At 30.9% G+C, this 12,086-nt stretch overlaps 1 protein-coding gene across 5 annotated transcripts in view; it reads left to right on the top strand.

The window, feature by feature from the left end:
• LOC141460024 (atrial natriuretic peptide receptor 1) overlaps positions 1–12,086 on the top strand; it is a 716,933-nt gene that overhangs the window by 148,968 nt on the left and 555,879 nt on the right. For all 5 annotated transcript variants that reach the window (XM_074139630.1, XM_074139629.1, XM_074139631.1 and 2 more), the window contains one exon: positions 1,699–1,794. The gene's annotated coding sequence lies outside the window, so the exon portion shown is untranslated. The remainder of the gene's footprint in view (positions 1–1,698; positions 1,795–12,086) is intronic.

The following is a 12,086-nucleotide window of genomic DNA, read 5'->3' as shown; positions in this document are numbered from 1 at the left end:
TCGCAATTTTTTTGCCCTTTATACTGTAATTGTTACATTATCTGGTTGAATAGTTTACAGGAACCAGCATATCGTATTATCTTCTCACTCATTATGCCAATAATTAAACTGTCATAATTAATGCTTTAAAATGGTATTTCGCGTTTAATGGGGCTTGCTCACTTCTAAGTGTTTTTAGGGGTCATTTAAATCCAACAAACAACTCTTTTATTTTTTGTATTAATTATTATTATGGCGAAAAATTTGTGAGCTGTCAAAACAGCTACCAGGAAATTTTATTGAGTCATTTATCTCAAAGTAAAATAATTAAATTTAATTCAAGTGGCATTTTAAGCAAGAAAAAGTCAATAAAAAAATATATAATTTAATAGAACTTCCTTTTTTAATAGATCTAAAAAGCCGTATTAGAAAAATTGTCAACCATTTATATCTTAGGATTGTCAGTCAATGTGAGTTATACACACAGAATTTATAATGAACTTGGTGTTTGTTGCTATGGAGAAATTCAATTATTGTGTGTGCATTGTGTGACAGAAAAGAAACGTGTTCTGTACAAGAAATCGTTATGTTTACTAAATCATTCCTCATTTATGTATTTTGCGACCAAAATTTTTGTAATAAATATTGGTGTAACCTGAACAGTTAACATTATAAAATCAAAAACTAGGCACCATAAATGAAAAGTCTTCTGTAACCATCACTTTGACTTCCTCTTGTAACTATTTACAAGTTTCATAACTCCCTGAATTTTCTTCTAAATTTCCCGGACATTTGAAACATTATTTTATTCTTACTTACACAGTAAGTAATGTGTCTTTACTGTGTAAAGTTTGCAACTGCCACATTACGCTGTAATGTTACAGGAAAGCCCTACCTCATTTTCTCCTTGAGAACTGCCTTAACAAGAATTTTCCAAGATTAACGAAGAAAAAAAAAAAAGTTTCCTATTTTTCTTTATGAATGAAGCTTACAGAAAAACCAGGGAGCCATTTTGGAAATACTTGAGTAAAAGAGGTTATTCTTTTTTGGTCTTCAAACTCAATTTTAGCAGCACATTTAACCCAAATTAACTGTATACAAGATTTAGCACGGAACATTACAGAAAAATAGTATTTTATAGAAATCTACTTCATCCTTTTTCGATCAGCATTTATTGGATTACAACTCGGAAATTCCAGGTTCGAATCCAACTGCTGGCCCTTAGATTTTTTTCTTTTCTTTGAAGTGTTTACTGCTCACTCAGTTTAATTACTTCGGATTGGTGGATTATCGAGGTTAAACGACCCATTTCTCAGTTTTATATCCTCCGTTCAAAGTGTGGATGCAGGTTGAGTTTATGTTTTGGGTTGAGAATATAGAGTTGCGAGGAATATCGAGTACTCCAACCCAAACAGTATGAATGTTAGCGTGTTAAGGTATAGATGAGTCACGTTAGGTTCTTTAGTATTACGATGTGCATGTAAATTATTAGCATTTATTGGTAAGATTGTGGTAGATTAGATTCATGGGTGAACGTTTGAATTGATCGGTTTTGTTAGTTCTGTGAAAAATCAATAATTATTTATTTATTGTATAATTTTGAAAAAGTCAATGTCATCAAAGAAGATGCTCACTGCCCGGACACCGTCAGTGTTCTGAAGGCAACCGGTGCTAAATTAAAAATAAAAATAATAATTTTCGTTTTTCTTTTTGATTCAGGTCTCCATGTTGTGAAGTTTGGAAGGTCACCATGTGAAGTTACATCCCAGATCTTCAGAAATGGCCACAGAGCATTAATTGCGTGATTCTTTAAAGGTATACAGAAATTATCACCTCTTTGTTTTTAGCTTATTCCATCTTAGAAGTTTAAATTACCTTGATTTATTTACCTGATTTTTCTTGCTCTGACTTTAGTCATTTATTCTAAGTCTGTTCTCAGTTAAGATGTTTATTATTTATACAGCATCGCATGTATTTTATATGAGAGAATTTTGTCTGTAACGCATTATTTATCGAAATTCATGTAAATTAGGTGAAGGATTGGTTTCAACATATGCTTAGTTACCACAAGTTACTACGTAGTATTAAAGTAGAACTAACTATTTTCAACCACAAGAAGTAATCCTAGCTTTACTTAACGCAACCATTCCCTTGCTTTGTAAATTATGTGTCTATCTGAAGATGTAGCAGTCAGTTCCTCCCCACATACTCACTGATGTTTACCTCATGTTCTTCTCCAAACTGGGTGTAATTACTCTCAAGAGAATGTCAGATCTGTCACTACTATGAATCTAACCTTCTATTTACCTATGTTCTAAGTTTTGTCATATATTCTACATGATTTCATACATGTTGTTAAGACGTTCATTTCAACAACTCGTTACTTTTGACGTAAAACTACTAACTTAACACGGTATTTCGTTACATTTTGACTAATAAATATATTTCACGAATATGATATATTTGAAGCTAACGATATTTTAATACGAATTAATTAACGTCGAATTCCTAAATTATTTATAATCTTTACTTAAATCTTTTTTCAAAAATGAGGAAAAGATTTGGTTCAAATTTGGAATTACCAAAAATTCCAGCAGAATTCCTTATTTTAGGATTCACTCTATCTTTGTAAATTTGTATTTATTATTTTCTTCAATCGTTCTAACATCAACGGAGGCCCTACTTTTTCAGGAACATTTCTGTAGTAAGTTGTCAATTACAAATTATGTAAAATTTTGTATTTGGCAAAAAGTTGTTTCACTGAAATTTTTATTTTCATTAAACAAAAAAGTAGCAATTAGCCCTATCACTTTTGTTTTTAAAAACTTTTACTAAAAGTACTATAACTTAGAACTATAATAAAAGAGATGGTAGCCCGCTTTTTTCGTATTTCATGTAAAGTAAGAGCTTGCTATCTTAAATTTTGATATAAAAGCTCCTTAGATGTTATATCTTTAAAAAAGAAAAATTTGCGAGTGATGGTAACACCTTCTACATTAACTTCTCTTAATGTTTTTAGCTCCTTTACTCATTCAGATGAACTCGAGAGGAGCATTCAGCTGTACAGCCCAAGTAGTTAATATGTTCCTGCTATAAAACGTAGATACTTGTTGAGAGTAAACACTTGAGTATTATTTAATTTAGCTTCCCCCTTATTGATTTAGCTTTTACTTTGTTGAAAATATCAAGATATGAAAGAAAAGAGTAAATTTTTAAAAAAAATTCTGTTTTCTCGCAGCAACTAGATTTACTACGATATTGTCGAATACTTTTTAGGCCTAGTCAGAAATAAACACGCAGCAGTTCACTGAATAACAAAATATTTTCGCGAAGGATTCATCTGATACTCATCCCCTCAGAAGTCAGTACAGTCGAACCTCGCTTAACGAGCATAATTCGTTCCAGAACCTTACTCGTTACGCGAAATACTCGTTAAGCGAAACAATTTTTTTCATATAAATTAAAGTAAAAGAGGATAATTGCTAGATCAGCCACACTTACACCATTTTCTCGTTTCTCAATGATTTTACGTTTCAATTCTAACGTTATTTTAATTCTTTTCGAAGCCATTTTGTTAGAGGGATAACAAAATAAACACAATAATATTTAAACACAAATATCACTATATGGACTTCCCCTATACATACGGTGACCATTCGTACTGTTTTTGGCAGGACAGTACAGTTTTTTAAGACGCTGTCCTTCTTCTTTTTTTTTAAGCATAAATGTCCTGTTTTTTATTTATTTGTACTGTTTTTCAATGAAATTTAAATTATACTAAATGTAATTAATGAAAATATGAATATTTTTTCGAAGATTTATATATGATTTTGTTAAGATCTGATCTTCATGTTGTGAAAATTAGATATATTTGTATTTTACTTGTCGTTAGTATAGTTTTAAAGAATGTGACATTAAAACAAAATTTGTCGTAATTTTAAAAGACTGAATATTTTTTCTATTTACAAGAGTTACTATTTACATTTTGTTACTAATTAATAAGTGTATGGTGCAAGTAGTCGCTCAGTTTCGGTTGAACATGGGCCATATTATATGGCCATTGTTTTGTAATAACCGATCTCGAGTTAATAAACGTATTAATATTTTTTATAGGTTCTTTTTTGCTTCTTGTCCTGTTTTTTGATACAAAAATAATGGTCACCGTACCTATACACCACTCATTCGGTGAAGTTCGGTTTCGACTGTATCAATGCATTAGATACGTGGAGAATATGAAACGCATATGCGTAAACAGGAATGACTAATCGAAGAATGCGCAGTTTTCGATGAGTCAGCGAAAACTGTGCAGTCAGCGAAATGTCATTAGAAAACTATCGTTATGCGAAACATCGCTCGCTATAAGAATCAATTTGTTTTACTCGTTATGCGAATTACTCGTTAAGAGAGGTGCTCGTTATGCGAATTACTCGTTAAGAGAGGTGCTCGTTATGCGAATTACTCGTTAAGAGAGGTGCTCGTTATGCGAATTACTCGTTAAGAGAGGTGCTCGTTATGCGAATTACTCGTTAAGAGAGGTGCTCGTTATGCGAATTACTCGTTAAGAGAGGTGCTCGTTATGCGAGGTTCCACTGTATATGAAAACTTTTAAAGATACACCACTTTCGGAAATTCCCAATTTTTTGAATGCGTTCTCCAAAATCCTAGGAATTTTATTAAATTGTGTTAATTTATGCACAGTAGATTTTTATTGGTGATTTCACTTACTTTTTCTTTGATATTTTGAGTTAATGCCACCAAAGATAACCAACCGGTAAAATACGTTTTCATGACTAAACAGCAAATTATTAAGAGCCATTTTACTGAAATTATTTTTTACGTTTTATTTTGTTTTCTCGAAAACATCCCCAACGATTTCCTCCAAAGCTTCGTATGATCAATGCTTACTAGATCTTCAATTTTGTAGAGAATTTTTTTTTTTTGTCCAAGAAAATTTGAGAGTATGATCCAATTTACTGTATAAATTTGATCTTTTTTTTATGCAAAAAATAGTCTAAATTAGTTGCAGTCTTAACTCTGATGAGAAATGAAAATCTGAAACCAGACAAAAACAAAAAAAATTGCGTGCTGCAACGACGGCTAAAATCAACCATTATTATCAAAGCAGCGCTGACCCCAACCACATTTACTTAACTGTTCACCCACTAGGGTAAACTAGCTACCCTTTCTGTCCTTTCTTCCCTTTCTAGCTGAACAGAGTCTACTCTAACCTCTGACATTCCCTTGAGTTTAATCAATCTTAAGTTACATGTTTGTACGACAACATGGTCCCCACCCAAACATTGCCTTGGGCATGTTTGGACAATCTAGTCAAATCAATTGAATCTCTTTTGATGCAGGAAGAATGATTTTAGCTGCTGCCATATCTATTAGCTGTTTCCTAAAAATAGTTATTTATTTAACAAGTGTGGAAAGTAGTACTTTTCCTCGTGAGGAAAATACTTTACACTCGAGTTAAATATTATATTTTTTCTGAAACCATTAGATTTATTAACTAAAAAAATTCAAAATTTCATTTTTACAGTCTACAAAACTCACAAGTCCTACATCTTAAGCTTTTTATATTGACTTAAGTCTAAATTATCATTAATGTATAAGGTAGTTTTTAACATGGAATATACATACCACAATGTAGATGAATTATAAGATTCAGAAATTTCATGTAAGTAAGCTATAAGTATATTTTCTGATGTGTTTTTAACTTTTTTGTCAGTGCACCATTTCTTAAAATTATTGTAACGACTTGTATAACGATCTTTCGATTTTTTTTGGTAATAATTTACTTATTACATTTTCTGCTGTTTCTTTTATTGATGGAGGAGTGTTTTCTAAACAGGAATCACTAGAATCCATTTTAAATTTCTATAAGGTAACACTATAACCTTTTTAACTGTTATAATTAAAAATATCTGATTATTTATTAAAATATTATTTTTATTTCTATATTTCTTTCAATTTTTATTTTATTTTTTTAATATTCGTTTTTTAATTATTTAGATAAAATAAATTTAAATAAGCTTATTAAAGTTTTACAGAAAATATTTAATAACAAAACTTCTTATATCAAGGAAGCACAATAAAGTTTTACCACTCACTATTGAGGAAAGTGACACTAATGGGAATTTTTCCCCACTAGTGTGGGAAGTTGGGCATTACACAGCTGATTTTAATTGAGTAATGAGAACTTCCCTACATGGTTGCAGAAAAATGTCTTTATTTCTTTCTTAAAATTATACAATGATTCAGAATAGTAAATGGATGTAAGGTGAAGTGAGTATCAGCTTTACTTTTTAATAGAATGAATGAATGAGTGATGCTTTATTATTTCAAAAAAATTAAAAAATATAACATGGTCCACAGTCCGTCCGTCAGAGTATACACAAAATATATAAATTCCAACTAAATCTAAACCTGATAAAAGAAATATAATAATTAATATATTTATTTATTTAAATTTTTATTTGAATAAATTCTCTGCCATCACTCTGTACGAGTGATCAATTCGTATTTTGTATACAAAGCTAAATTTAATCAATTACCTCCATTTAACAAGACAAAGAATTCTTCTATAGCGACAATGAACTTATTAAAAAACTGTGATCTGTATTTACTAAAAATGGGGGCATTCGGCAATAAAATGAAATGAATTTTCCATTTTATTTAAATTACACAGTGAGCATGTTTAATTTGTTCCAGTAAAACCATTGCTTATAATTTAGGTTCAACATTTCTCCGCGTATTTTTAAAAACAATCAATATTTTGCATTCTAAGCTTAAATTTTCAAACATATAGGATACATTAAACTGCAGAGAATTAAATTGCTCATGATACTTGGGACATGTTTAGCTGTGAACAGAAATTCCTCTTTTTCATTACTTATGATTGCAGACAATAAAATTATTTGTTTCATGTTTCCATGTATTACCTGGGTAGTTGTAACCTTTTTAATAGATCACAGTATTTATCTATTTACATCATAGAAACTACTAAAAAGCCCAACATAGTTGAAACTATACAAAAGATAAATCGAGTCAATACAATAAAATTGTGATGGAATTTAGGATGGAAGATTTGCGAGGAATCGGTCAAATAAAACATTCAGCCACGCCCTGAAGAGGACAATATATTTGTCGAAACGTTGGCAGAAAGAGACGAGTTGTTTTATTTGATCGATTCCTCGCAAATCTTGAATCCTAAGTTTAACAATTTACGGTCACGAAACCTATACAGGGTGAACCTACTGTAGTTCCTAGACCTACTGTGTGTAGTACATCTAAAGTGGAGTTCAATGACGTATTGGCCCACCTCATATTTTCCACTGTTCTTGAGTGATGTAACTTTAAATTTTTTTTCTAAAATCATTACTTTTTTCCAATAAAAATGTTATTACTCAGAAAATTTGTGTGCTTGTGAACACGTTTTCTTGCAAAACAAACATAATTTCTCGTACGAAAATAAAAGGAATCCTGGAAAATGATATACCGTTTGAAAGCCCATTAAACAAGGAAACTTTTATAAAAAGTGCCAGCACCTAATAATGATCACGTAAGGGCCTAATGAGTTTTCTTAAAAATTTCGATTACTTTTATTTTTCCAGCATTCGGAGGAAGATTGGAGCTGTTTGGAGAATAACTTATGCTTCGAAGTGGTATCAATTTTTAGAAAATTTATCTGTCTTTCTAACCGTGTCATCAGAATCGAATTCGGACTAAAACTTTTTTGAGTAATAACCTTTTTATTGGAAAAAAGTAATGAATTTAGAAAAAAAAATTAAAGTGACGTCACTCAAGAACAATGGAAAATATGAAGTTGGCCAATACGTCATTGAACTCAACTTTAGACACACAGTAGGTCTATGCACAATTCTTACTGGTTCACCCTGTATATTCATATTGTGTTGGAATTTTAGGTTTCATCTTTAATATGAAATAATTGGTAAGGATTGATTTAAATCTGTACTAATTCGTGAGGTAATTTTTCCTAGATTCGCAAAAAAATACGTCCCTTTGAAATTTGCAGATTATTGGCGAGTTTAACGTTGAATTGTTTTCGAAATTCTATAGCCACTTGTTAACACCATTTATCATCACCATCATTCTCTATTCGATGGTTTTGATGCAGAAAACCTAAAAGAGGTTTTTGTTTAGAATTTGCGTGGGGGGGAAAAAAAACATAGTGAAATACTTAGTGAATCTGAACGCGTTTAATTTAATTGTTCGTTGAATTTGTTTTAAACATGCTGTCATTTACAGATAGGTACGTTCGCATGTATGTGACAACAGATAAGAGTATATGTTATAAAATGAGCGTGAGGGCAGTAGATAGGCTGTTCTTATTGACGTGTTCCTGTTATCGTGGATATCTCCTGTCCTCATATCCCCTTATATTTATTATTTGAGGCAGATTGAATGAATGATAGAATAGTCTGAAATAAATGAACAAATAAAAAAGATGGAAAAATGTGAAAACAGGGATAAAATAAAATAATACCTGGAATGAGCAGGTTTTGATTTGAAGTCTCCCTGGAGTGAGTTTGTTTAGATCAGTGTTTTGTAAACATCCCCTTAATGCGCGACAATTTGTGAACAAATATTTACAAATGATCAGCTTAAAAAATTTTAGATGGACTTCTTTGTTTCTAAATTTCACTTTATCGTACTTTATTTCTAAGATCTGTAATTTTTCTTTCCTCATTTATTTAAAATTCTGTACGATTTTACCGTTTCATTTACATTTTTTCTTTTTAAATTGTAATTTTTTGTAATTCTGCCTTAATCTAAAATTTATTTAGTCTTTTTGATGTATTTTTTAACTGCCATGACTACTTTATGACTGGTTACTTAGGATTATTTTTTAGTTTTCTTTTAATATTTTTTTGCATGGACTTCTGTGTTATTCTTGAGTGGAAGAACGAATTATTTAAAGTATTCATAATTCTTTTTAAAAAAAGTAAATAACATTTAAATTAACAGCAGGAATTGATTTTTATGGTTAGATGGAAAATTTTACCGGTTTCTGAAGAATATTTTGAAACTGTATAACTCATTTAATATCGCTCAATTTAATCAAAATGAGCATCTATAGCAACAGCATTTCTTTGTCCCTTGCTCATTCAAAAGTTCTATTTTATTATTTATTATTATTATTATTTTTTAATTTATTTGTTAAGTTACACCAGCGCTAGGTACGCTAGTAGTAACAATGACAATAACTGACACCACTACAAACTCACTAATTGAGGGGAGAAGTTGCCCAGTGATAACACTTCCTAAGTTCTTCAGGATTAGCTACTCTCTTCAGAAGAGAGAAAAATCGCGAGGCCACTGGCGTTTTTAATCGTCTGGGAGGATGATCTGGATGGTGATGAGATGATAAATGGCGCGGACATGAGGATTGCAAGTTCTGATGAAAACTTTTATAACGAGTTCGTGCAACCTGGACCTACACACGGAATTTCCAGGTCTGTGTGGATAGTTAGATTGGAAACGTAAAATGTAGCCGTTAACGATAGTGAGGAGAATTTTGGACTGAAGCGATTGAATTCGTTGAAGATTGGAGCGTTTCGTTGAATCCCATAGTTTAATACCGTACATCCAGGAGGGTTTTAGTGAAGAATATTATTATGTAAATTATGATTCAGAACCTATCATACTCATTAACAATGAGTTACTTAGGAAAGCAAGTAAGAACGTGGCTTGACGTCTTTCTTAATTAAGTTGTGATCTGCTTGCCAAACGATCGCTATATTGGACTGTTTATTTTCTAAAAAGCTGGAATCTAATCCGTGATGTTTTTAAAGAGAAAGCCCTTAAAGAAGACAAAATATGCAAAAATATTTGAAGAAGTATCAAACAAATATCGCTGGTTTTATAAAATATTTGATATAAAGAGTTTGATTTCAATTAAGTTTCCATCTCACACTAAGTAACTGTCAACAAGTGTAATTGGGATAATATCAGCTATATTATCCACCAGTTGCTGATCTAACCACATTTTTAATAATATAAATATAGAATTTGCAGATGCATACAATTCAGGCTGCGCAAATCAACTGAATGAATCACAGTTAGTGTACTCTTTGGGATGGTTAGCAAACAGAAAGAGGTAGGGTCCTGCTGTAGGCAGCTACCTGGAACTTTACTCCCAGCTGCAACGAAAATACTACCTCAATTCAGGAAGGTTAGGTTGAATCGATGTAACACTACCTTACATTATTATCTCCGTCGTCTTGTTGGGTTCGAGTTACTAATCCTGCGTAGTGTTAGTGAATATTTCGTTACAACCAAACTAATTGCCTTAAAGTTGATAGCATGATTACATTTAAGTTTTTTTTTATTTATTGTTTGCTGAGTGTTATTGTGAGCAAATGTTCTCATTCATGAAATACGTATCTTCATTATTTAATATCTTGATCGCCATATTAAGGAGCCTGCCTTAAATGGATCAGATTGTTTCAGAGACATTTTATTTCACTATTTCCACGAAGATGTTTGTACAATTTATTTAAATTGTAACAAATAATTTAAAAGGATTTTATGACCTTCAAAATGAATTAGTGGATGAATTATTATTGTATGTAAATTTTAGTTTTTAATCGGACATAAAATTAAAAACAATAGTTATTTATTTAACAAGTGTGGAAAGTAGTACTTTTCCTCACGCGAGGCAGGGTTTGCACGCACGAGCGAGCGAAGCGATGCGAGTGCAAGTGCAAATTGCCGAGTGTGAGGAAAATACTTTACACTAGAGTTAATTATTATATTTTTTCTGCAACCATTTATTAACTAAAAAAATTAAAAATTTCATTTTTACAGTCTACAAAAAGTAATTTATTTATTATAAACATTTATTGTTATATTTCAATTATTTACATTACTTACGTATTTACATTACTTATTACATTTTCTGCTGTTTCTTTTATTGATGGAGGAGTGTTTTCTAAACAGGCATCACTAGAATCCATTTTAAATTTCTATAAGGTAACACTATAACCTTTTTAACTGTTATAATTAAAAATATCTAATTATTTATTAAAGTATTATTTTTATTTCTATATTCCTTTCAATTTTTATTTTATTTTTTAATATTCGTTTTGTAATTATTTAAATAAAATAAATTTAAATAAGCTTATTAGAGTTTTACAGAAAATATTTATGTTAATAACAAAACTTCTTATATCAAGGAAGCACAATAAAGTTTTTCCACTCACTTGTGCGGAAAGTGACACTAATGGGAATTTCCCCCCACAAGTGTGGGAAGTTGGGCATTACACAGCTGATTTTAATTGAGTAATGAGAACTTCCCTACATGGTTGCAGAAAAATTTCTTAAATATATCTAATACTTAATTAGAAAAAATGAAATTAGTTGGATTAAAGAAAAATACAAAAAATTTAACCTCAACTGAAATAAAAATGAAAATTTGCATCAAAATCAATTTGCTTTGTTAAATTACTACAATTTTATTTGAAATTTGACAGATTTTTGATTGAGCCAACCACATATTTGAAGAAGAAGTAAACTCTGCTCATAAATATTTCAACCAAACTATTATTTGAATTTTCAGTCAAACATAAGATTTATTTGTCTCACATTTTTATTATTTTGTTGCAGAAATACGAGTATTTGTCACTATTTGTTTATGATTTGAGTGGTGTTTGATATTGGTTCGTAAGATCAACTCGTTCTTCACCAGTTCCAATTTGCGAAGTATGTTCAGAACTTGTGCTACATCCACCAAGTTTTTACTACCTGTTTTATCGTTACACTATTTTACACCTTTTCAAGCATCATCCCCTAAAAAAAAAACAGGATTGCCAACATATAGTTCCCAACGTGTCTTCCATTGTTGAAAAGCATTTTTATTAAGCCCCTTCTCCACTTTGGCGAAGATTTCCTTTGGGAATATATAGTTAGTTGGTGAATAGGATGGATACGCACAACGATTTGCACAGAGTATTGCGCTAGAAAACATGGGAACTCAGCGAAGCTGTGTGTCTTGGAAATTGTTGTTCTTCTATTTTCTTATATTTATAGCGGTCTGTGTCACGATGATTTTAACGATCACACAAGTACCTTGTAACAGGATA

The sequence above is a fragment of the Rhodnius prolixus genome, unplaced genomic scaffold (assembly GCF_049639745.1).
Source record: "Rhodnius prolixus isolate KJV_2025 unplaced genomic scaffold, Rpr scaffold_6, whole genome shotgun sequence".
NCBI lineage: Eukaryota > Metazoa > Arthropoda > Insecta > Hemiptera > Reduviidae > Rhodnius > Rhodnius prolixus.
The sequence above is the reverse complement of the archived record's forward strand: the minus strand, read 5'-3'. Positions and strand labels throughout refer to the sequence as shown.